A 26,184-nucleotide genomic window follows, 5' to 3' on the forward strand; every position below is an offset into this window, starting at 1 on the left:
ATGCACCTCACTAGATACTGATATAGGTGAAGATATAGGGTCGGGGGGGCGGGTTTTATACGGGGGGGGGGCGGCGGATTGTGATGCAGTAGCGCACTACGGCTCTCCCCCCTCTCTCCCGCCTCCCTTCCTGCCCCCCCTATTTTAATCCACCTCACTAGCAAACATACATACAACAAAAAAACAAACAAAACAAAATTCAAATCATATCACACACACACAGTTCAGGTTTGGCGGGGCCTTAGTGTTTGGCTCGGCCCTACTCGTTGGGGGTCCATCGGGGCCGGGTGGGTGGCTGGTGTCCCTGTCACCCTCCGTCCCCCTGCTGCCCCCTCCCCTGTGGGGGCCTGGTCCGCGGCTGCCCTCGGGGCCGGGTTTCCCGGTGTTCCCTCGCGGTCCTCTTGGGGGGGTGGGGTGGTGCGCAGCTGGGGGGGTGTTACTACGGCAGCCATTGGGGTGTCCCTCCATGCCCCTGCGGCCTGGTCCATCAGTCGCAGGGCGTGGGTGGGGGGCGTGGCTGGGGGGAGTGGTCGGGCCGTCTGGGGGGGGCAGGGGGGATTGGCCCTGCCGCCTCCGCCCTCCCCCCGCTCCGGCGCGCCGGTTGGTGGGCTCTGGTCCTGGTCCTGCCCGTCTGCCTGGCTGTCTGCTCCTGGTGCCGGGCCCCCTCGGCCCTGGTGGCTCCTTTGGCTCCGTCTTGGGGGGCTGTGGGGGCGGTGTTGTGGGGGTGTCCCTTGGGGGGGCTGCGGGATCTCTCCCCCCTCGCCCCCCTTTCCTCCTACTGGGTGACCTGGGGGTCGCCCTGGGTGCTCCGGCGGTACCTGCTTGCTTCCGGTCTGGGTCCTTGGCTCGTCCCCTGGCCTGGGTCTCCCGCGGCGGGTTGGGTCCTTCGGTCTGACTGCTCTCGCGGCCCGGGTGCCGGGCCATACCGCTCGGCTGATCTGACCCAAGTGGCTTCATCTGCACCAGTGGTGGTCTTGTTACACAAATAGAACACAGCACGGCGGCAACCCTCTGCGACCCAAGCTTCAGTAATGATTGTGGACACTAAGGGTTGCTTAATCATTAGTATCACCACACGGATTTTTTTTTTGGCATCATGGTGAGATGGTCCCTCTCCATCTAAGTGTGTTAGGTCTCTCTCTCCTTCTCTCTCCCTGTCCCTTTGTATATCCTTATGTAATCTTTCTTTCACTTTCTCTTATTTTATTTTTTTTTTGGCCCACCTAGGTGTGCACGCCCTCTTTTACAGAACATGATATTAGCTGTCAATAAAAGATAGGCCAGAGTTCTTAGAGGGATGGTGATGGTCTCATGCACACAGTCACAAGCACAGAAGAAAAAGGTTTTCTTTCTTTTCTTTTGCTGCAAGAATAAATTGCATTAATATTTGACAGTTTGTGACAAACATGACACAAACCAGAAATATATATGCAGACAAGAGAAAAGAAGAAAAAAAAAAAAAAAAAAAAAAGAGGACGACGATGTGAGAAAAATGTCCTGATTTTTTAATGGTAGCATCAAGATCTGGATTTTATCACACTTCTTGTTCATGTTGTTTTTGAGACTATTTTGACTAGTAATCAACATTCTTAGCACCACATTTTTCTTATCCTGCATCTTGAACGATTTTTGTACTCAATTTTTTTCCTTTCTGCACCATTTCATAATTTTGATTAAGTCTTGTGTTTTCTTCTATGTTCATCAAGAACATTTTCTCATCATGATAAATACATTCATTTGAAAACATCCTGCAGAATTCACAGAGCTTTAGCTTATTCAAGTAGCCTAAGCATGATTCATACTTACAGTAGTTTTGAGAGACTTTAGCAGATTTATTTGAGTTTTGTTTGTACACTTGAACGAAAATGCTAATTATTCAGAATGAGATTCATTTCTGTGCCATAAGCAACAGATTTTAAGATGGAAGCTGGGAGCCGTAGAAATATGGACCTTGGGCCGTGGTTGACTCAGGGCCGGATTTTGGATACTCCTTCTGGTGGCATAAAATTATTTCTAATGCATAGACAGTTCTGACTCTTGATTGGTGGGTGTCACAGGGGCAGCTTGGATGTAACTTTGTAACAAACGCTTCATTTTGTTATAACCACCACTTCTATTTTACAATATAAGTAAAATGGTCTTTACAGTCCAACAGACAACCAGTTAAGAATGTAACAGATAAAACACACACACACACACGCACACACGCACGCACACACACACACACACACACACACACACACACACACACACACACACACAAAAAACACTCTTGAGTTCTTCCAAGGCCGTGTTGGCTGTTTGGCAGCAGTTTGTCTCTGAACTTCTGCCCTCCTCTTCAACTCTTACTCTGACTTTAGAGTTCTCAAACCTCAAAAATAAAACAAATAATCACAAAAGATCAGCCCTGGATTAGTAAACTTTTCATTCACTGTGTTTATTCACTTTCACTGTCACTATATTTTCACTTGTGTGTGTTTAATCAAATCAATCCTGTATGAAGTCCTTCAGACCGGATGAAGGGAATTCAAAGCGGAGTGAATCCTCTGCGTCCTTGATGTTTTTGTGTCAGTGAAGTTTCAGACATTTAAAAGTGTTTAGGCTGTATTGAATCAAATAAATGCGTTCTGTGGGGTTCGATATGTCCGATACGGCCTTGCTGAGGGTTGCAGGCAGCAGCGGAGGAGACGGCAAACTTCCATTTACTTCTATCAATACTTCTGCCTCAGCACTCTGGCAGGCCTGGCTTCCTTCTTTGCTTTGGTCTTCATCTTCAAACTCTCGAAGGCTTCAAAACACAGCATATCTGATGTGTAATTACACTCTCAGCCAGCTGGTTCTGCAGAGAGTTCAACTCTTAAAACAAATCCTACTGAAGACACCTGTTGAAAGCACAACAGGTGTGAAGGTGGATGGAGACAAAATGTGGAAAGTGCGAAAAAAAAAAAAGTTTAAATAGAAATTTTAATGAAAAGCGAAAGGAAGGACACTTTAACTCCTCTGCTGGCAGAGCTATAATGACTTCAGCCTTTTTCAGACTGAGAAGAGGAAAGAAAAACGTTGGAAGTGTCAAACTTTCACCACAACAGAAAAACACGAGGTCACTTAAAGAAAGCATCCGCGCAGGATTCAAAACAACCTTGTTTGCCAGAGTTGTAGTGCTTCACAGACAACTCTGTTTAAGCTGCACACATTCATTAAAGTTAATCAACATGATAGGCAAGACTTGTAATGCATTTTAAAATTATTTTAACCACAGCCTTAAAGGCCCCCCCTGGCTTCCTAATCAGGCTGCTTGAGACCCGCTGTGAGCAGGGAGTAGGTCAGCGCTGCAGAGAACAGAGTCTTTCTCAGAACGTCTTGGATCGATCCTGGAGGTGAGGGGAGGGGGGGGGGCAGAGCAGGGGCGTGCACGGAGTGAGAGCAGGAGGAGTGGAGGGAGGAAAAGAAAGGTGGATCATGGTTTCAGAGAAAGAGCCCATGAATGCTCCTCACGTATCGCGGTGTGCTCTGTTCTCACTGTGTCGGCTCTGCAGGACACCGAGCAGGCCTATCACTGCATTAAGAGCTTGTTGTGGTCAGAGGAGCCTCCCTCCCCCCGTGAGGTGAAGATCGCAGAGGTTCTTAAACAATACAGCGCTATGTGAGCTGTGGGATGTGCAGGTATAGAATACAAGGCTGTGTCTAGAATGGTAAATGTGCAGTTAAACCTCAGTGTTTGGAAAATCTTTATGAAATAGTCGTCTGCTTTTAGGAGGCACTTTTAAGAGAACTGAGACTTACTGGATTTCTGTGTTTCATGTCTGATTTAACACTTATGAAGTAGAACTGTGGTGGAAATCTGGAAATGATAGACTCAAACAACAACGGTTTGTCTTTGTGAGCTTTATTCCGGCCTTCAGTGAGCTTTGCAAAGCGGTCAGATGGCAGAGTGATCTAACAACCGAGACAAGGTCTGCTCAACTGACCCAGATTGCAGATACAACACGTTACTTATCCTCTTCAGAGAATAATATTAACACATCATTAAGCATCTTCAAAGAACTGTGAGACAAACAAGAGAGTTTCTTATCACCTCTTGCTTCCTGGTTACCTTCCTGACTTCTCACCTTATGGTCTGCTCCTCAGCCATGGGAACAGATAACAATATGCAAATCACAGGAGGTTTGGTATGTGTGAATGTTTCTAGCTTCTGATCAAAGCAAGAACAACATACTATCATGTCTGTATTTTTCCCACCACAGAACTAAGATGCCTGCAATGTGGGCTTTTTTTGAAAACATAATAAATGTAAGATTAGAGATGAAGGAGGGCTTTGTGTATTTGCTTTCTTGCTGAGAATAAGATAAGATGATCAATACCTTCGATATGGCACTACGGCTAGAAACAGCTGTAAATAAACAGTCAGTCTGGGCTCCTCAAAGATAACACTGGATACATTTGTAAATTAGCAGCATCCAGCGGTTTCATGCTGGACTGTTTAAACCGCCTGCAAAACCTGGAACAGTTGCTACAAACTTTTGATTGACTTGACAGATTATTTGTAGAGTTTGGAGGCGCTGGCGAGTGAATTGTCCTCTACATGTTCTCATTTTGGTCCGTACTGAAACACAAACCTCATTAACTCTACTGCATTTCTTTTTATTTGCTTCTGTCTGACCTGAAAAAAGTCACTGAATCAATTTCACCAGCAACACTTCATCCAGTTTTCCGCTTTTCCGGCTGACATGGCAGCTTTCAGTGCAGCTGGGTGGTGAACAGTCTGTTAGAATAATGAGGTAACGAGGGGCCTGTAGCAAAAACTCTGCAGGTAGTTCAACACGCGGACTAACCACACCTGCAGAGAGGAGGGAGATTATAGAGAGACTTTGTTCCTGTGCCTACATTTGTGATACTGTACTGAATGTTAGAAAGAATAATGTAAAACTACCTCTGCAACTCACCACTGCACTTTATCATATTATTTTAGCCTGTACATATTAGTCAAGCCTATTTGTTGTTTCTTTGTATTTATAGCTAAGGTTATTGTTATTATATTTTTATTTTATTTTTTATTGTAGTTCTTATTCTTATTCCTATTCTGCCTTGTACAAAGAGAGCACAGTTTACTGAAGTCAAATTCCTTGTGTGTTCAAGCATACTTGGCGAATAAAGCTGATTCTGATTCTGATTCTGAAAGAAAAACTTCAGAGAATAAGGTGGGGAATGTGATATTGGCTGCACGATGGTGCAGCGGTTAGCAATGTTGCCTCGCAGCGAGAAGGATCCTGGTTTGAATTCCCTGTGCATTTTCCCCAGGTGCATGCTTGGGTTCTCTACTACTACTCCAAAAAGAGTCTGAAAACAAGCTCACCAGGATGAATAGTCACTCTAAATCTCCTGTAGGTGTTAGTGTGCGTATGTCTCTCCACGTTAGCCTTGTGATAGGGTGGCGACCTGAGACTGGCGCCAAAAGACTGCTGGGATAGACTTCAGCCCCCCTGCGACCCCGCATGGATAAGCGGTAATAGATAATGGGTGGATGGATGCTACAACAGCTGAAGAAAGACAGGAAATGCAAGGAGCAGAGAGCGGGGGAAGACGTGCAGCAAAGGTTCATGACCAGGAGCTGAACCAGCGACCTCTGCGCCGAGGACCGCAGCCTCTGTACATGGGGCGCACACCCAAACAGCTAGACAAACTGGTGCCCTGAAAATAATTCTTAGAGCTCAGAAAAACTTCTTACAGCGGTTTTATAACACTTAAAAGCTCAGATCACATGTCAGGACACATTTTATAGCATTGTTTATTGTATGAGTATAACCCATGCAGCAATATTTACTGCACAGGCGCTACACATACACAAGATACTTTAATGTACAGATAGAAATGTAAATGTGACGAATTACTTCCAGGAACTCAACCTAGATATAAATATCTTATAAAGTCAATCATACATATTCATGTATGCTTCTGTAAATACATAAAGAGGGATAACATCACAGTCTCCAGCAGAGAGCCGTGTGTGTCAGCCAACTGAGTATTCATTGAGAAGGCGTTGGAGGTAATTTTGTGTTTTGTTTGTGTTGCGTTGGTACGCCTCTCACCAGCTGAAGTACGGGAGAACGGAGGATTTCACTTCTTCAAACACTCTCCACACTCTGGAGGATGAGAGGTGGGCTGCTTGGCTTTCTTCCAGAGAAACCTGTTCAGTCTACACCTCGAACCATCTCACATATGAGAGGAGCAGAATACATCTGCTGCATGTGGGATGAATGTGGACATCAAGACTGCGTGTGAATGTGGATGTGGAGGACTGGATGACAGAAAATGTTGTTTACTCCTTCATGTCTCATGGCTTCTACACATGAATGGTTGCTTCTCTCTGCGTTAGATGATAATGAGGCGTAATTTGAACACTCTTGTCGTGTTGCACTTCAGACATCATGAGATAGTTTTCTCAAACTTTTAATAAAGGTTAAAAAAAGGAGGCCTGAGCGTTTTCACCAGGTTGTTGAAAGTGTCTTTGTTGCATTAATTCCCCTTCCTCTCTCATCTCTTTGTTTGATCCGAGCTGTTGAGAGCACTTGAACACTTTTCGTTACCAGCTTGTGAATTTATAATTGATCTGTGATCATGGGAGAGAACTTAAAGGTGACATATCAGGCTTTTTTCATCAATATATATTGGTCTAAGAGGTCCCCAAAACATGTCTTTAAAGTTTATGCTCAAAAAAACACTTTGAAATCAGATTTTGGTCTGCCTGAAAAACCCTCTTCTTCAGTCCTCCTCAGAACACTCTGTTTTCTCTCTGACCACGCCCCCTCAGGAAGTGGATGTGCCTCGGCTCTCCAGCACGTTGATCTAATGTTTACATGTTGGCTGAATATACACGGCTGCCCAGAGACCCGCGTTACTTCAACCCTCTGAATCTGATCCTGACGGAGAGGCGCCTGTAGCAGGACCTTTCTGAACGATTGGTCATAGATTTAGTGTTTCTTGTTGTTTTATTTGTCAGTATGTAGACGTGTGTCTTGGTACACAGCTACGAACATGTAGCTATGTGGCTATGCTAACTAGCGCTAGCACTTATCCATGATAAATAAAAATCATCCACTAGATCTTCAAATCTGCAGACGTGGGGAGTAAAACCGACCTCTACCAGAAAGGCAGCAGGACCTTTCTGAAGGATTGGTCACAGATTTAGTGTTTCTTGTTGTTTTATTTGTCAGTATGTCGACGTGTGTCTTGGTACACAGCTACACAGCTACAGCTACAGCTACAGCTACAGCTACAGCTACAGCTACAGCTACAGCTACAGCTACAGCTACAGCTACGACATGTAGCTAATGCTAACTAGCACAAAAATCATCCACTAGATCTTCAAATCTGCAGACGTGGGGAGTAAAACTGACCTTTGTGTTTATTAAGACAGCCTACAACTAGCATGCCTCCCTCCTAAGCTCCTTGTTAGCACACATGTGTGCAGGTAATGAAAAACGGAGGAGGGGTGATTCAGTATTATTTTATACAGTCTATGGGCTGAACAAGCTCTGAGCTCTGACTCCGTGACAGACCGGATATTGTTGTTACGTAACAAAAACACTGAAGTCTGAAACGGCTGGTTTCACACACATTTACAGAAAGGTGGAGAAATCAGAACAGGGGCAGAATGGATTTTTTTCATTCTCGGGGGGTTTGTAGACATGCCAGGGAAACATATTTCAGGTAGAGAACCATTAAAAAGTCAATTTTGCATGATATGTCACCTTTAACGTGAGTTATGTTGAAGATAATGTCCAAATATTAATTTTAACATGCATTTGATTAACCTGATCCAGGCCTTCATGCTCTTACTCAGACTGAGCAGTAATGAGTTGTGTTGCAGTTTGGGGGCATGCATAACATGTCAGCAGATGAGATCTCAGCTCTCAGGTTGTTAGTCAAATTAACTTTTTGTTTCAGAACTCATTAGACTGAATATTTGTGCCTCAGTATATCCTCCGATTGGAAATGTGTCCTTCCTGAAATGTGTTGTTGATGTCTGGTTACTGGTTGAGCACATCAGTCGACTACCAACTAGCAGAGGCAGGTGAACATCGTGATTGATGACAGGCTGCCTTATCTCTTTCTAACAGCTGTGAAACTCAAAATTTGTCTCTGGATCATATCGTCCCTGAACTGACTTTGTAAATATGAGACCTTCTTCAACATGATTCATTTCCAATCACTGGACTGAGTGTGATCAGACAAAACTTTCAAGGCGTGTTATTTCCCGTGTGATATCGAGCTGATCCTTGATACTGTGAAATCGCTCATGAATCAAATGACTGCCCCGATGACAGAGGGGTCACCTATAAACGTGAATGCACGGAGACTTTAAACCCAGAGGCAGCTCTTGCTCTTTCATTTCTGTGTTTTTTAGAACTTCATGTTTTTGTTCACTGTCACTCCCGCCAGCTTCATTTCAAGCTGCATGCAGCTGCTGTCAGCAAGAGTCTAATTTCCATTTTACACTTTCTTTAAATCTAACAGCTGCAGACACACGCTCTATGTTTCCACGATGCATGGTGGGGAATAAAAACAGAGGCGGTGAGACTGAACAGTAGACGTTACAGGTGGGACAACAAACAAAACTCCTCATGCATGATAATGATATACCTAAAACTTTGTGTACAAGACAAAATATAATATCATCTATGCATCTGAAACTGGACTGTGCCATATGTTTTATTATCAAATGCAGTGAAACGTATTTAAACCAGGAGATGGTGCTCCAAGAAGCAAGCTGCCAATTATTATTTTAACATTTATTCATTTTATTTAAGTTATCTTTTTATTTTATGTATTTATTTGATATATTTTAACTCTAACTGACTTTTATTTTTGCTTTCTTCCATTACTTATATCATTATTTTTATTACATTATTTTTATTTTATATTTAAGTATTTCTTATGATTTTGTTTTTTATTATTTTACCCATTTCTGTAATTTTCTGTCTCTGTTCCTTTGTGAAGCACTTTGGGATGCATGTCTGTATGTACAAAGGTGCTATAAAAATTAAGCATAGTGGGACTCATGGCGACCCAGATCGAGCTGTGAGTGCCTCTTTTTTACAGCTTTCTCCCTCCTTACGTCATAATCCTGCATGCACAGAAAAGGATGGTATACTACTGAGCAAATAAACCTTGTAGAGCTCTGGGTAGATTAAAAAGACGTCACTATTTAAGTGACCAGCAGAGGTGTGTAGCTCGAGTCTTGGCAAACTGCACAGGCAAATATCAAAGTTATTGTGGGCTGAGCTCAACCAACGCAAGAAGGATTCAAAACTCTGCTTAAAAGAGCGACACATCATGTTGTGAACTTTGCTGAACACAATGGAAATAGTCATGCAGGACGACAGTTGAGACATCTTCTATCTTCAGTAAGAAACCCCCAAAACAGATGTCACATCATATACCTCTGTGACCTATATTACAGATCATATATTTACTAAAGTTTGTCATGTTCCTCTTATCTCCACCTTAACTTTAGGATACATTTTTTGGGGGCATAAATTCCTGTGATAGAAAGATATTGCAGGCTGATGCTGCTTGGATTTCAGAAAGTAACAAGCTATGACAGAACCCAACAGATAATGGACCCATAATGCAAACTCACTCAGGGAAAGGTGTGATAAAGATAGAGTTTAATGACAGTCCACGTCAATACACAGGTAATCGGTCTGTTCAGCAAACAAATCCAAAAAGGGGTCAAAGAGCAGGCACTAATCAAACATGGAGAAACACTAACGAGATGGATGGCTGGAACACGAGAGGCAACACACAGGGATTGAGCATGTGATGAGACACAGGTGAGCACGATAAGGGCAGGAAGGTGGGGATACACAAGGAGCAGGAACTTGAGGAAAGAAATGAGGGTCAGTCAGGAAAGGACAATGAGACTAAAAATTAATTAACAAAAGGAAAACGTGACCTCAGGTGACCTGACAGACCCCGGTCAAGTTAAGCTGGAAACTAAACCAACGTTTGAAAGACTGACGGCTAAAAGTAATTGTGTAAGGCGCAAAGCACACATGTTTGAAGCCCAGTGATAGGGGTATTCATATTTCAAAAGTAGACTCAAGCAAGTTTTTTAGGTGCTCGAGCAAGAGGTAAAGAGGCAGAGTAAAGCCGTGCCTCTCGCTTCCTGGCTAACAGCTGCAATGCGCCCTTCAGGTAGGCCCCATAGACTTTACAAATAATGGATGCAGTATCCATGACGTCACTCATCTGTTTCTGAAGCACTGTTTTGAGGCCAATCGTCGGCAGGAACCATATTGGAAATGTTGAACTCATCTAACTGCTGTCGAGGTAAAGAGGCGGGCTTTGAGCCTCCTCGCCAACAGCTACAGTGTTCCCGCCTGTCAATCAAGTCAGTTGTGCCTCTCATTATGGGAAACTCGTTATCTTGATATCTTTGAAATTGCCGCATTAGAAAAAACTTCATCCCCCTAAAGTGTGTGGCGATCAAGAAATACACTATCCAGACTACACTGGTCTTTTGAACCAGGCTGTAAATATGTTTATTTCTGCTGTAAAGATTGGCTCTTTGAATTGGTGTGTATATGGTTTCTAGTACTTCCGGAACCAGCCTCAAGGGGACACTCAAGGAACTGCAGTTCTTAACACTTCGGCATTGGCTTCAATTCTCATGCCGCTTGGTATGCCCCTAATATCGCCAAATTGTGCAAAACTTGTAGCTTTAATACCTTCAAAACGAACAAGCAACATAAAAATTAAGGAAATGGACATTGTAACATGGGTGTTAATGTGGTCTCCTGGGCTTTTGGAGCGAGCCCCTAGTGGACATTTGAGGAACTGCAGTTTTAGCAATTAAAACCATCTACATTTAATGACACAATAGTTTATGTCTGGTTAACAAAAGCTCAGGGTTGAACAAAACTCATCAGGATACAACATCTGGTAACCTTAATTAACTGAAGATAAGGGAGCCAACCCATCTGAGAGCTGTTTAGATATTTGCATCTCAATCTGAGAGCTCGACATTGAGCCTTACGAACAAACCATCAATCCATTTTGAAGTTCTTTTATTCTCTGCTGCAGCTCAGAAAGAGAGGACTTGACCTCTTGGGTATTGTGAACTGTCATTCATGTGTTGAAAAGGCCCTCCTCTGTGAATAACAGTGACGACTTAGTGTCTGCACAGAGCTGATATCCTCTCCAGGCTTGGTATTCTTCTTCATGCACTTTAACATCTGGTCACTATGCAAGGTCAAAACGGCTGCAGAGGAAACCTCCTGACTCCTACAGAGGGCTCCTGAGCTGATGTGCATTAACAGTGGGTCCTTTATAGAGGTGAGGAGTTAATTGGCTGTAAATGTGGCACATTAGAGAGACTAGATGACTCAGATATGTTCCTGCACTGACGCTGAGTATACGAGTTCATGCCGAACTCATCTGTAATGTTGTTAAGGTTTGAAAGCCGAGGATGAGATGTGCTGGAAGAGGAAAAACTCACAGCTCTGAGCTAATCTCACTAGCACACTTTGTAGTGAAACTCTGTCAGAGACTACAGAAAATCCCATTCCTGAAATTGTCCCCTCTATTTGCAGAGCTGCTTTCTTTGAAAATGCAGCTGGAGCGAAAGAACAGTCTATCTCCCTCCGTCTGTCACACTGTGGGAAAATTGAGTTAGCGAGAATAAAAGTATGGCGTACAACTTTTAGTCAATGCCATGAATCAAAGTTTGCCTCAAAGTGTACGCAAAAGAAGAAGAAACCAGAGACTTTTAACTGCCTGTCTCTGCCTGGAGGGAGTTTTATCTGTCGCTCGCTCAGATAGTTTCCATGACAATGATGCACATTTTGAGAGGAACACAAGCCTCTGATTTTACCTCTCCCTCCTCCAGTCAGTGAACTCCTCTGGATTTCTTTTGTGGCTGTGTGAGGAGGAAGAGAAATGTTTAATTTGCAATCACAGTGCTGACTGTGGCTGCAGGGGGATTCAGTGCATACAGGCACTTTTTCAAAATTGCTTTCATCTGATCTTGGCTTGTATTTAATTGAGTGCTTTCATCCTAATCCTGTGGCAGACTGGAGTTAAAGTAATCACCCATTGTCTGCTCTTTGATATGCTTTATACAAAGCGAGAACACAAGATAAAGCTGCTCTGGATATAATTACATGTTCATTAAGGATCAATGAATTTGTAAACTTAAAGAGGAAACTTCACAGGAGGTGGCACATCCAGGGTTTCAATAACATCACCCTGATTAGCATCTATTTGTGTGTTATAGTTTTATTGTCCTGTTTCAACAATCCGTTTACAGTTTTGGTTCATATTACTGTCTCAGCAGGCGGCTGTTTACAACAACAAATGTCACTGTACAGTATCTGTGTTAAAGATTAACAGCAGGCAGCTAGATGCTAGCAGGAGAACAGAGTGTTGCATGAAACATCTGAAGAGCCAGATATTTCCCTCAGGAGGTGTTGGAGAGAAAAACAGATCCGAAACAGAGCGCAGATTGGCCTCAGATTTATCACTGCCCCAAAAAACAAGACTTCAAATAAAGGCAAATGTCTTCTTCCTGTTAGCCTGTCTCTATAAGGTGATAATGTGTAAAACATGATTAACAGCTCCTTCTGCTGACAACAAGGGAAAAGAAATCCATATATTCTTTTCAACAAAGGGAACATCTTTGTGCCTCGGCCGTGAATCTGAGCAAGAGAGCACTTTGGGTCTGCTTGGCTAATGCGATCTCTCGGGAGAGAAAAGTCTATATAGGGGACTTGAAAAAAAATGAGTTACAGGGGTAAATGGGTTACAGCTCTCCAGAAAACCATCTACCAGAGTAGGGATGAGAAGAACAGCAAAATGAAAAAGAAGTGGCGGCAGAAGAGAAGAAAAAGAGGCGTGAAGGAGAGGGGGAGGAAAGCATCTTCACAGTGCCATCAGGTGTAATTTCTGCCGGTGGCCAGAGTGCCGAAAGATTGAGAGGACAGCAGGCAAGATGAATAGTTTGTACTTGTGTGCATGAGAGTGAATGATGGGAGATGAAGAAAAAGGAGGAGAAAAGGACAAATGTGGGGAAGACAGAGAGGTACACTGGCTGAGTGGCCTCCTGTAAGAGAGAGAAAGGTGCAAGAGGAATAATGAGCTGTTTTCATACATGCATCAAACTCCTCTTAACATCCAGTGAGAATGCAAACAGATTAATCTATTCACCTCACTTTACCTGCACTTTGTCTTGCCAGGCCCCTTGTAAAATGTCTGCAAGAAGTCATGTGACCTGATGTTTAAGCACCATAAGGTAAAGCCAGGAAGAGGCTCAGGGGATGACCTTATTATGCAACTGGTGCACAAAGTCTGCAGTCTTCATGCATGTAGTGAAGCTGGTTCATTCTCTCTCTGCTTCTGCATGCTCTCTCACACTTTGAATACCTGACATGACTGTGAAAACAGAGGTCAGAAATGTCATGAGCTGCTTTTTGTTAAGATATGATTTTGCTCCCTCTTAGTTATAGCTTCGTGTATGTCTGGTTTGGTTTACGTCCTGTGTTGTCTCTCGTTTTTGATTGCCTTCACCTGTGCCTCGTTGTTTTCACCTGTGTCTCGTTACCCAGAGTGTGTATATTTAGTCTCTGTGTACCATCCTTACTCAACTCAACTCATTCTTATTTATAGAGCACCTTTAATACATTCAAGCAAGCAGCCCAAAGTGCTTCACAAAGGAACAGGGAGACAGAAAACAACAAAAATGGGTAAAATAATAAATGACATAATCATAAAAAAAATACTTAGGTACAATCCACCATGAGCATTGCACCTCGCAGTATTTAGCTAGTTACAGCGACGAGGAAAAACTTCCTTTAACAGGCAGAAACCTCAGGCAGAACCAGACTCATGTTAGACAGACATCTGCCTCGATCGAGTTGGGTCTGGAAAGAGGGATAGAGGAGAATAAGAGAGAGAGGGAGCGGTGATAGTGATGAGACAAGTAGTAGTAGCTGTTGCCGCTGGAGTCTGGAACGTCCACAGCAGGAGGACGTCTACGGCAGCTCAGAGGAACCTACGAGACAATGGAGCTCAGGGACTCCAGAAAGGTCTATGGTTAGTAACTTTAATGGGACAGGCAGAGTTAAAGTAAGTGATGAGGGGGTTGGGGGGAAGGGGTGAGATAGGATCCCAGTGTGTCAGTCCACCAGATCCCCCAGCAGTCTAAGCCTATAGCAGCATGACAAAAGCTGGTCCAAGCCTGATCCAGCTCTAACTATAAGCTTTATCAAAAGCTCCTCCTGGGGAATCCTGAGGCGTTCCCAGACCAGGCGGGAGATATAATCCCTCCACCGCGTTCTGGGTCTACCCCGGGGCCTTCTCCCATTTGGACGTGCCCGGAACACCTCTAAAGGGAGGCGTCCGGGAGGCATCCTTATCAGATGCCCGAACCACCTCAGCTGACTCCTTTCGACGCGGAGGAGCAGCAGCTCCTGACCCTCTCTCTAAGGCCGAGCCCAGACACCCTTCGCAGGAAACTCATTTCAGCCGCTTGTATCCGCGATCTTATCCTTTCGGTCATGACCCACAGCTCATGACCATAGGCAAATTTTACCAATCACCTTAATCTCAGCCCCTGTACGTCATCGGTTTTGTCATCGATTTGACTTCATTGGAACATAAACGTAAGTCCTCACTTGATCGGCACTTTTCAACAACAAAACACGCACAGAGAACGGGTGAAGAGAGGGGACAGCAGGCAGGACAAGTGACGATGACAATGTTGTTATTTATAGACTGAGGGGCTCAGTGTTAGCTTGGTCTCTACCTGCAGCAGGTGTGCTTTATGAACCAGCTCTCCTCACCTCCATGCATCTGTCTCATCTTCATTGATGATTTTTACCCCCAGTGTGCGTTAGTGACAAAGACATAACCGGGGGACGTCTGTTTACTGTTTGACGTTTGACGTTTTTGCCGCTCTCACCATAAAAAGCTCTGCATCTACAGCTTGATTTAATCCAGTTTGGTGAAACATCAGACACATTTAGTGAGTTTGGATTACCTCCTAGTAATCAAAGATGCAGATTAATTTCAGAGTGCCGTGAACTGACTGTCTGTGCCTCCGTCGCTGTGAGGTGCATTCAGGGACCGTCGTAAATGTGCAATACAGTCCTTTCATGGCACTTTTCTGTGAATCAAGAGATTCAAAATACAGTCAGTTGCCACATCAAGAATGTTTTCTAAAAACAACTGTAATTTAGTGTATTTACTTGCCCCTGAGATGTTATTGGAGGAAAAAAGAAAAAAAAATAATCGCAACTTTCACCGCAATTTTTTCAAAAAGCTGTCGCAAATTCAGGCTTTTTGGGCCGCAGCAATCACACAAAAAATCCCGCGAAATCCTGAATGGACTGGTCATTGGAACATAAAAAATGTCTTTAGGAATGTGAGAGCTAGCATGAGGAATTTCAGGCACATTAGGCATCAGTTACCTTTAACCACTGCTAAGCTCTTTATGCACTCCATGATTTTTTCTCATCTATCATACTGAGTCACAAGCTGGTCCCATTCTTAAGTCACTATTCACTCTCTACATACTCTTTAAAATTATTGATTAAAAACCCTACCATCACTGTAACATCATTCAGAAGTATCATTTATTAAAGCTTTCTTCGTTTTGCAGATATGTGTCTGATCTGCATAAATTAGTTCATGATCAGGCACCACCACCAATTCAACAAGGTGTGTAACTCAGCAGGAACAATGCTCTGGAGACCAGGACGTCTGCAAGAGGTAACTGAAAACTGCTTTTGGACAATCTGTCTTTTTTAATCCAAGATGCAGAAAAGTGGAACTCATTTCCGACTGTTATCAGAGACTGCACAAGCTTCAGTGTTTTATAAAACCAAACAGAAATCATGGCCCAAGGCAAACCTTTATAGATTGTTTGTATTGTGTGTTCTTTGTGCTGTGCATGGTCCCTGTCAAATAAACTAATAAAGCAAATCAAATCAAATCAAATCAAATCAATATTTATATATATATATGTATATATATATATACATAGGTCTAATTCACTGATTTAAAGGCAAAACTTGTCATTGAAGTGTTGGACTCAGACATTTTGAATATTTGCATGCCTGAAAACGTCCAAACACAGAAGGAAAAAGGCACAAAGAGAGGGAGAGTCTGCAGACAGACAAGCAGCAAGACCTGGAGGCTGATAGTCCCCACATTAGCCAGGCAGCATCCAGCTCAGCTGACCACACAAGTCTCTCTGTCTCCCTCTCTGTGGGAGCTGTCATTAAACCCTCCCTACATATGTCTGGGTGAGTGATTCTAACCAGAGTAAACAGAACAAGATTAATGGTGCAAAATAGCACACGAGGGCCGCAGAGCTGGTGGCAGAGCAGCGACTGTGTCAATGAAAGGTTATTAATGTTTGGGAGGGTGCAGAAAGTCTCTCTGCTGCTCTGCTGCTCTGATACTCCTCTGATCTAATCTGTAATGGTCTGAGCTCGTTCATTTCTCTGTTGTGAAGCTCTGTGATTTAGGAGCACAGTAAATGTTCACACACTTATTACTCCGTGGTTTTGTCCCGTTATAAAAAGAGGGAGCCCCAAAGAAGTGAGAAAACAAGTTATATTGGGTAAATTAATCAAAACACTTCATCATTGTTCCCTCACACAACCCTGCAGACTTGTCAGCAGTGGTCCAGCTCAGGCCAAAGTGTCCAAATCAATAGCAAATTTAGGAGGTGGGAGCCCAGCCTGCAGCTCATTATGTGGGTCAGTGTTATTTACCTGCTCTGGCTGCCACCTCCTCCTCCTCCCTCTCTTCCTCCTCCTCGTGTTCTTGGATTGTATTACACAGAAATGCTCCACCACACAGAACAACCTGCTCCCACAGTGTCACCTGGAGACTGTCCCTCCAGTATCCACAGCTCAGCAGCCAGCAGCTTTTTTCAAGATGTCCAAACCAAGCGAGGGATTGTGTCTCAGAGAAATGAATCATTAATGATGACTCCACAATGAACCGGTAGATTCAATAGAGATAGATTGTTTGATAATAAGAGACATGACTTTGAAATCATTCATGCCACAACCAAAATAAAACAGTAAGTGAGTCCTGCATAAGAAGATTAGAGTCAGCATGCAGAAGAGATAGACCTCAGAACACAATGTACTAAATTCATCTGGAGCCTGAGCGGCACAGAGCCACACTTAATGAGAATAAACGTCCTCACAGAGCAACAAACTTCCTTTCATCTTCATCTACATGATGACAATGTTCTCCAGCACTCCTCTGTGCCACATTCTGATTTTCACATCTATATCAGACTGTTAAAGGTTACCCAGTCAGCTATAAAATGGACCTCACAGTCTATTAATAAAGTTTTGGTAACTGATAAAGGCAGTGATGGACCGAGAGAAACCACAGACAAACATGAAGGTAGTCTCAGGGACGTCATCCTCTGGATTCAAGATGTTATGAGGCCCAAAGATAGAGGTCACTTCATAAGAATACTGAGTCAAGCTGAACAGAGGCTAACCGCCTCCGTGTCCGGTCCTACAGGTTTCTATTCTAGTCAATGTGTTAACTTCCACTGGATCCGCTCCGTTGCTTTCCGGCTGTGTCTCTGATCCGGCTGGTTGGAGTTCTCTGGATCAGATACACAAGACTTCTATTTTAGCCGGATGCCGGAGCACGACGCATCAATCTGAACAGAGCAGATGGAGCGGGACAGGAAGTCAGGTTTCACCAAAACAAAATGAAAACATCCGGTTAATTTTCAGAATAAAACACTCTGTGTTATCACCAGATCGTATTTCACTTAACTCCAACAACAAACCAAAATCATGATGAGCGGAGCCAGGCCTGGAGTCAACAGGTCAGAGGTTTTCAGAGGACCAGAAAGACAACATGGATGAGGAGAGGATAGGAGAAGCCTTGATTCAGTGATTACCGCGGGAAAACCTCGGTCACATGACTCCAGATCTTCAGAGGTCCTGCTCCTTGCTGCGTTCAGAAAACACAGCTGGTGGGTGTTGACGCATGAGAGAGCACGCAGACCGACCGGACACAGATCTGGTGGAGGTTCTGGGTCAGTCTTTAGACAAGTATTTACATTTTGGAGGCATAGCACCTCGAAAAGGGCCAAGTAGACCTAAGGCGTAGGCTTCAGCATTAATTTGACATAGAAGCATACCAGGCTTCAGACTTGGCCTTAAAGCTTGTGTGAGCAACTTTCAGATAAAGTAGTCCCTGGTATTTCTTTACTGATGTTGCGTGTTACCTAGCCAGGTTCTGTTTTCTGACACAACATGTAAACTTTCATCTTAACAGTCGAATGAATCTCTTGCTGTGAAACTTAAACGATGTGAAAAAAAGCAGGTTGTATCTTTAAATACTGTGAATGTTTCGTCTGACCTCTCCTCACGCAGGTCTTACAGGCGTTCAAAATCAGTGTAGACATTTTTTGTGGCAGATGGTCTGGTTTGCTTTTGGAGGTCATGAAGAGGCCTCAGTTTGAAGAGTTCTGAAGTAAAAAACTCCATGTAGGGGAGAAAGCTGAACACCCTGTGCAGCTCTCATGAACAGAATACTGAGATATTGAGTCCAGATACTGTTTTGACTCACTGAAAAACATGTTTTGAAAGATTTTTGGGGAGTTTTCAACTTTTTTAAAGGACAGCTTGAGAGAGTGACAGGGCAATGGGAGAGAGTGGAGGATGACATGCATCAACTCAAGTCAGGCCTGTGAATTGATCCCACGACTAGTGCCATGAGGACTGTAGCCTCCGCACATGAAGCGTCTGCTCCTCCATCTGAGCTGAACGAGCACCCCAGGCCGTAAACATGTTTATGTCTGCTTTAAAGCTGGACAGTTTAACATGGGTTTATTGGGGTCTCCTGGGCTTCTGGAGCCTAAGTTGGACACAGCAGAGGAACTGCAGCTTTTAGCACTCACACATGGGCTTCATTTAACAACACCAGAAGTTTGAACAGACAAATACTTATAATAATCCTGAGATGCTGAGACATGGGGTTTATTGCTACTCTGTACACACATCTGACTACATCTGACACATAGTCCAATTTACTCACTTTTATGCAAATAAAATCATTAGCTCACTTTATTTGCGCCTGTTTCAGCAACAAAATGTTTTGTGTTTACTTGCTTACTTGCACGAATAACTTGCTCCATGGGCTGAGCAGTGGTGCAGTGGTGCAGTGCTGTTGCCTCACAGCGAGAAGGTTCCTGGTTCGAATCCCCGATCTGGAAGGTGCCTTTCTGTGTGCAGTTTGCGAGTTCTTCCTGTGCATGCGTGGGTTCTCTCCAGGTACTCCGGCTTCCTCCCACAGTCCAAAAACATGCTCTCCAGGCTAATCACGGTCACTCTAAATTGCCCGTAGGTGTGAGTGTGTGTGAATGGTTTTCTGTCTCTCCATGTTTGCCTGTGATTGGTTGGCGACCTGTCCAGGGTGTACCCTGCCTCCCGCCCAAAGTCAGCTGGGAGTTGCTCCGACCCCCCATGACCCCGAATGGGATAAGCGGGCAAGATAATGGATGGATGGAACTTGCTCCATTTTCGTGCACGTGAGTACCACAAGACAAAAGGCCGGTGATGCTAATTAGGGGCAGTGCTACATACACTTGGATCAAGTGACAGACAAAGGTTTTCACAACTCACCAGATAACCGGACCTCCTCAATCACTGTCCTCCAAGTGAGCTACTTTTTATTCCTCATTCCATAAAAATAAAATAAAATGATAAAAACAAGCGTGTCTCACAGTTCGGGGGTCGCACATTCATGACGGAACAAATCCAATTTTTCAACTCTTGCAAATAAGCAAATGAAGCGCGTTGAATGTGTCAAAAATTCATTCATCCACATAACCTGCTCCATTTGCATCATTCACGTCTCCTGACAAGGACTTGCACTTGTGTCTTTAAAGTGACTTAATGTAGTGCTCCTAGTGCTCCTAGTGTTGGTTTTTCATTGTTGGCTTTGAATGCAGCCTCTTGGAAGTAGGTCAACTCCTCCACTTAATCAGGTGAACCATATCAAAGGCACCTGTGGCAAAATGGCTGCCTCTTTGTCTGGTTTGCCTGCTGGTTGCCACATGTTCCTTGCACTGAGCCCCCTGTCTGCCTCTCTGCCTTGGGTGAACTGGTGTCTGGTCTGATTAAGGTTAGTTTGTTTTAAAGATTATTACTTCCTGAGATGTGGAACTATTTTAAAGGGTCTATTTCATCTCTTGTATAGTGTCTGTTGATCCTTTTGCTTGAGGCTTCCTTGGTAGCTGTTCCTGAGTCATTGTTACAGTGAAGCAAGTTCCTTGTAAGTCAGGCAACATGAGGGTTGAGGTATATTATGAATTGTTATAAAGAAGTTTTAACATGTAATGTTTTTTTTGTATTTCAGGCCATATCAGCTGCTGTTTTGCCTATTTTTTTGACTGTTTTGCCGTTATTGTTGCTTTGCCCTGAGTGACTGTTTTTGTTTTGCCTTTTATTGACTGATTTGTACTCTTAATAGAACCAACTGGTTTAATTGATTTCTTTTGTTTAACACTTTTGTTAATTTCCCTATAGTGAGGTGGTTGCCAGCTGCTGGTCGAGGCTAGGCACTCTAGGTAGTTCCCTGCACTGTTTGTAGTGGTAAGCACAGCGGGACACCATAGTTTGCACCTGTTTGCTGTGAGTTCATGAGTGGTGCACTCCTGGAACACACCACTTGATGTTAGGCTGCCTCCCCTCTGCTGGCACCCCTCACTTCCCCCTCCCATTTTGCTAATTTTAAATCTGTTTTTAAATAAACAAATTACACTAATAAACTTTAATACATCTCCCTAAACTGACTTATTTACATCCTTACTGCAATAACTAACCCCCTTCTCTTTACAGATATTCCCATTTTAAATTATAAATAAATTTACATTTTCTTTTGAACCACGTCTCAGTCTAGACAAACAACGCAGGCATAAAAACAATTAAAACACAGGATAATAAAACAATAAAAACAAACCATAAAACACTAAAACAGGAGCAGAGTCTCATGCAGGGTTGAAAGCCAAGGAATAAAAATGGGTTTTAAGATGAGTTTTCAGCCATTAACCACCAATATAAAGTTTTGAGCTCTCCGAATGACTTGAGAGTAATGATGAAATATCCTCCATGTTGTTGACTGTTGTTGTGCTTTTGTCAGTGCCGTTACTTGTTTCATGTGCGACGTGTGATAAGGTTGTTCCTAGCATCACCTCTGTTAAAGTTATATAATATTCACATTTTGTTCTGTGCGAGGTTTAATCAGACATAAAATAATCAGTTCTATCCCTGCAGCTCTCTTGTTACCTGTGCTACCTCTGCACTGAACCTCTGAGTGAAGTAGGAGGCGAGGTGATCCGTCTTCCTCTCTCTGTCTGTTTACCTACAGCTGTTTAACCACCAACGTCTGCCCACAGAGCCGGCTGCGGGCGACACGGCAACAGAGAGGCCGGATTACTCTGTTCCTGCCAAATGAGGCAGAACGGGGCTAATTCTGTTTGAGCTTCAGCACTCGAGACAACTTTACGGCCCAATTAGCTCCCTGACATGAGAGAGAGGGTACAGGGGGATGAAAAGAGAAGGCGGGAAACAACCTCTGATTTAGGTGTTTATCACACTGTATGTTAGTGAACGCTTTTAAGGAATAGAAAGAGTTGGCCTTAAGATGCATCACTGACCTAACTGAGTGGCAGCCTTGGATCCTCAAGTATCAACAAGATCCTTCCCCACAGTTCAGACTCCAACATGAGGCGACTTCTCTGTTGAGTGGAGGAAATTAAACCAAAATTAGCTTAATCTTTTAAACCTCTTTGGAAACACACTTCCATAAGGTAATTCTGAATGTATTATGTGTGTATAACTTGAGTTTCTGACAGCTGTCGTGTGTATTTGCTTAATTGTTTGGCCTCTTGCAGGATGTTGGTTATGGAGGGCACTTTGTAAGTTTTGTTTTCAAAGAGGTGCTGTACAGTCATGGCCAAAAGTTTTGAGAATGACACAAATATTACATTTTCACAAAGTCTGCTGTTTCAGTTTTTATAATGGCAATTTGCATATACTCCAGAATGTTATGAGGAGTGATCAGCTCAACTGCAATTAATTGCAAAGTCCCTCTTTGCCTTGAAAATGAACTCTATCACCAAAAACACATTTCCACTGCATTTCAGCCCTGCCACAAAAGGACCAGCTAACATCATTTCAATGACACACAGGTGTCACACACATTAACACAGGTGTGGGTGTTGATGAGGACAAGGCTGGCGATCAATCTGTCATGATTGAGTGACTGGACACTTTAAAAGGAAGATGGTGCATGACACCATTGTTCCTCATCTGTTAGCCATGGTTACCTGCAAGGAAACACGTGCAGCCATCATTGCATTGCACAAAAAGGGCCTAACAGGGAAGTTTATAGCAGCGAGTAAGATTGCACCTCAGTCAACCGTCTATCGAATTATCAAGAACTTCAAGGAGAGAGGTTCAATTGTTGCCAAACTGGCTCCAGGGCGCCCAAGAAAGTCCAGCAAGCGCCAGGACCGTCTCCTGAAGGTGTTACAGCTGCGGGATCGGGCCACCACCAGTGCAGAGCTTGCTCAGGAATGGCAGCAGGCAGGTGTGAGTGCATCTGCACGCACAGTGAGGCGAAGACTTTTGAAGGAAGGCCTGGTGTCAAGGAGGGCAGCAAAGAAGCCACTTCTCTCCAGTAAAAACATCAGGGACAGACTGATATTCTGCAGAAGGTACAGGGACTGGACTGCTGAGGACTGGGGTAAAGTCATTTTCTCTGATGAATCCCCTTTCCCATTGTTTGGGGCATCTGGAGGAAGGCTTGTTCGGAGAAGACGAGGTGAGCGCTACCATCAGTCCTGTCTCTTGCCAACAGTGAAGCATCCTGAGACCATTCATGTGTGGGGTTGCTTTTCGGTCAAGGGAGTGGGCTGTCTCACAATCTTGCCTAAAAACACAGCCATGAATAAAGAATGGTACCAGAACGTCCTCCCAGAGCAACTTCTCCCAACCATCCAAGGGCAGTTTAGTGATGAAGAATGCCTTTTCCAGCATGATGGAGCACCTTGCCATAAAGCAAAAGTCATAACAAAATGGCTCGGGGAACAAAACATTAAGATTTTGGGCCCTTGGCCAGGAAACTCCCCAGATCTTAATCCCATTGAGAACTTGTGGTCAATCCTCAAGAGGCGGGTGGACAATCAAAAACCCACAAATTCTGACAAACTCCAAGCATTGATTATGCAAGAATGGACTGCCATCAGTCAGGATTTGGTCCAGAAGTTGATTGACAGCATGCCAGGGAGAATTGCAGAGGTCTTAAAAAAGAAGGGTCAACACTGCAAATATTGACTTATTGCATGAATTCTGTGTAATTCTCAATAAAAGCTTTTGATACTTATGAAATGCTTCTAATTGTTTTTCATTATACCATAGAAACATCTGACAAAAACACCTAAAAACCCTGAAGCAGCAGACTTTGTGAAAATGTAATATTTGTGTCATTCTCAAAACTTTTGGCCATGACTGTATGTTTGGAGCTGTAAAAGAAGACTTCATTATGCATGCTTGTTCAATGTTTCATTCATCTCTTGCATTCACTCCATCATGCCTGCCTTATATTTTCATACACATCATCTCCGTTCAACAGCACTGCAACACTTTCACTGCCAGCCAATATCTCTGCTGTCCCTTTTAAACATCACTTTTCTCTGCCTCAGTTTTATCATGCCATCATCATGTTCACCCTCCATCTTCCTGTTATCAGCTCCATCTTCACATCCACCGACACCTCCATCCCCGGTGTGTGGACTCCACAGGGGGGGACAAATTGTGCTGCTACTCAAAGCAGACACTCTTCGATCACTCCATCTCTCCCTGCAGAGTTCACGTGCCAAAAACAAAACTTCATCATCACGCCAAGTCTGTGTCATGTCCTCCCATTTTCTGTTCATATCCTGTTATATTCACGTGTCTGTACTGGTTGAGAAAGGCAGTTTCTGACTGTTTTCTCCTTGACAGTATTTCCTAAATGTTCCATGAATAAAGTTCAGGGAATCAGATCACATCTTCTGTAATAAGAACTACAAATCCAGCAAAATGTGTCAAAGCTTGCTAATAAAATAACTGTTCACGTTCTCACGTTCTTCTTGGCCTCTGCCAGGGTTGCCCCTTTTCACTGATCCCTTTAGAGGTGTTCCGGACACTTCCAACTGGGAGAAGGCCCCGGGGTAGACCCAGAACTCGGTAGAGGGATTATATCTTCCACCTGTTCTGGGATCGCCTCGGGATTCTCCAGGAGGAGCTGGAAAGTGTTGCTGTGGAGAGGGATGTCTGGGTCAATTTGCTTGGACTGCTGGATGGATAACTGCTCTCAGTGAGGAATTTAGAAACTGGTTTGGAGGAGGGGAAGGGTGCATGGTGGTGCAGTGGTTACTGCTGTTGCCTCACAGCAAGAAGCTTCCTGGTCTGAATACCTGGCCAGGCACGCATCTTTCTGTGTGGAGGTTGCATGTTCTCTATGTGCATGTGTGGGTCCATAACATGCTCCTTGGGATGATTGGTCACTCTAACTCACCTGTAGGTGTGAGTGTGTGTGAGAATGGTTGCCTATCTCTACATTTTTGCCCTGTGATGGACTAGCCACCTGTCTAGGGTGTTCCTCGCCTCTCGCCCAATGACCGCTGGGATAGGCTCCAACCCCCTCCCTTGATTTGACCTTGGCCTGTTGACAAATATTCCTGCAGAGGTCTTGTTCACCTTGTCTGACGTTACCTTCAAAAGAAATTTTCAGTTTCATGCAAAATATGAGCAATGATCAGTCCAATGTTTCAAGTTGACCATGAATGTCAGATAAATTCTCTCTGTAAATATACATGTAGATACACAATGCAACAATTCTCCAAGCAGAATTCCATATTTCTATTTTTTGTATTATTTAACTTCTATTTTATAATGTAAAAACTACCTCTGCAACTCACCCCTGCACTTTATCATATTATTTTAGCCTGTACATATTAGTCAAGCCTATTTTTTGTTTCTTTGTATTTATAGCTAAGGTTATTGTCATTATATTTTTTATTTTATTTTTTATTGTAGTTCTTATTCTTATTCTTCTGCCTTGTACAAAGAGAGCACAGTTTACCTAAGTCAAATTCCTTGTGTGTTCAAGCATACCTGGCGAATAAAGCTGATTCTGATTCTGATTCTGAATCTAAATGTCTACCTTAAAGTAAGTTTGTCCAGCGAGGAGGCTGATAAAAATCTGTTGTCTTGGAAGTATGACCAAGGAATAAGAGGGACTATTAGATGTATGAATAGATAAATCAATCCTTTGTGTCATCTTGTTTATGCCTTTAGTTGGTAGCTGGGTAAGAAGTGGTATAAAGTACAGTGAATAGGTGGTTATGTAAATCAGAGTCCTGCTCACTGTGTTCACCTTAGATAATCTCTTACTGAAACACTGATGCTATCGTTTACACCTCGCTGTGAAAAGATAAACTCTTGAAGAAGTTGTACAAACAAGGAGGAGTTCAGTCATCCTGTGTGCATGCTTGCACCTTGTTTTGTGCCTCGATGTACTTTTTGTGTCAGCCGAAGCTTTGCTCCTCCAACGTTGAATCTTTCATTCTTTTGTTTTGCTCCTGGGACCACGGCCACAATCTTGATTGTATCCTTACTGTCCTGTGGTGCTGATACAGATGGAGGGCTGAAGCCACATATCTCTTATCTTATAATAAAACTCTGAAATATAGTTTACTCTCCAAACTCTGCTGCAGTTATGAACATAAACCAGTTTTAAACCTCCCTTCAGTCGTCAATCAGGGACTGTGGGACACCTGAAATGGTTTATGGGTCTACCAAACTGCAGGTTTTGATGTTAGGTAAAAAAAATCAAATCTTCAAATAAAAACTTTTCTGTGTTATTAACGAAACGCTGTTTTATTTTTCATTTTGTTCGTGTGGTTGTTGCTCCTCCTCTCCTGCCTGTGGATGTAGCCTCTGTTAGCAGCTCTCAAATGCTGCAGTTTTTAAAGAGTTTACAAATACTTAAAACACAAGGATGAGGATTGAATTCCTTTAAAGGTGACATATTACGCTCTTTTCATCAATATATATTGGTCTAAGAGGTCCCCAAAACATGTCTTTA

At 43.4% G+C, this 26,184-nt stretch overlaps 1 long non-coding RNA gene across 1 annotated transcript; it reads left to right on the forward strand.

Annotated features, from left to right (window-relative positions):
• Window positions 1–19,788: 19,788 nt before the first annotated feature.
• Window positions 19,789–20,824, forward strand: LOC117816216. Its single transcript, XR_004631911.1, has 3 exons — window positions 19,789–20,172; window positions 20,248–20,322; window positions 20,407–20,824. It is a non-coding gene; the product is annotated as an uncharacterized LOC117816216 (long non-coding RNA).
• Window positions 20,825–26,184: the final 5,360 nt, after the last annotated feature.

Source organism: Notolabrus celidotus, chromosome 7, assembly GCF_009762535.1.
Source record: "Notolabrus celidotus isolate fNotCel1 chromosome 7, fNotCel1.pri, whole genome shotgun sequence".
In the NCBI taxonomy this organism is placed as follows: domain Eukaryota; kingdom Metazoa; phylum Chordata; class Actinopteri; order Labriformes; family Labridae; genus Notolabrus; species Notolabrus celidotus.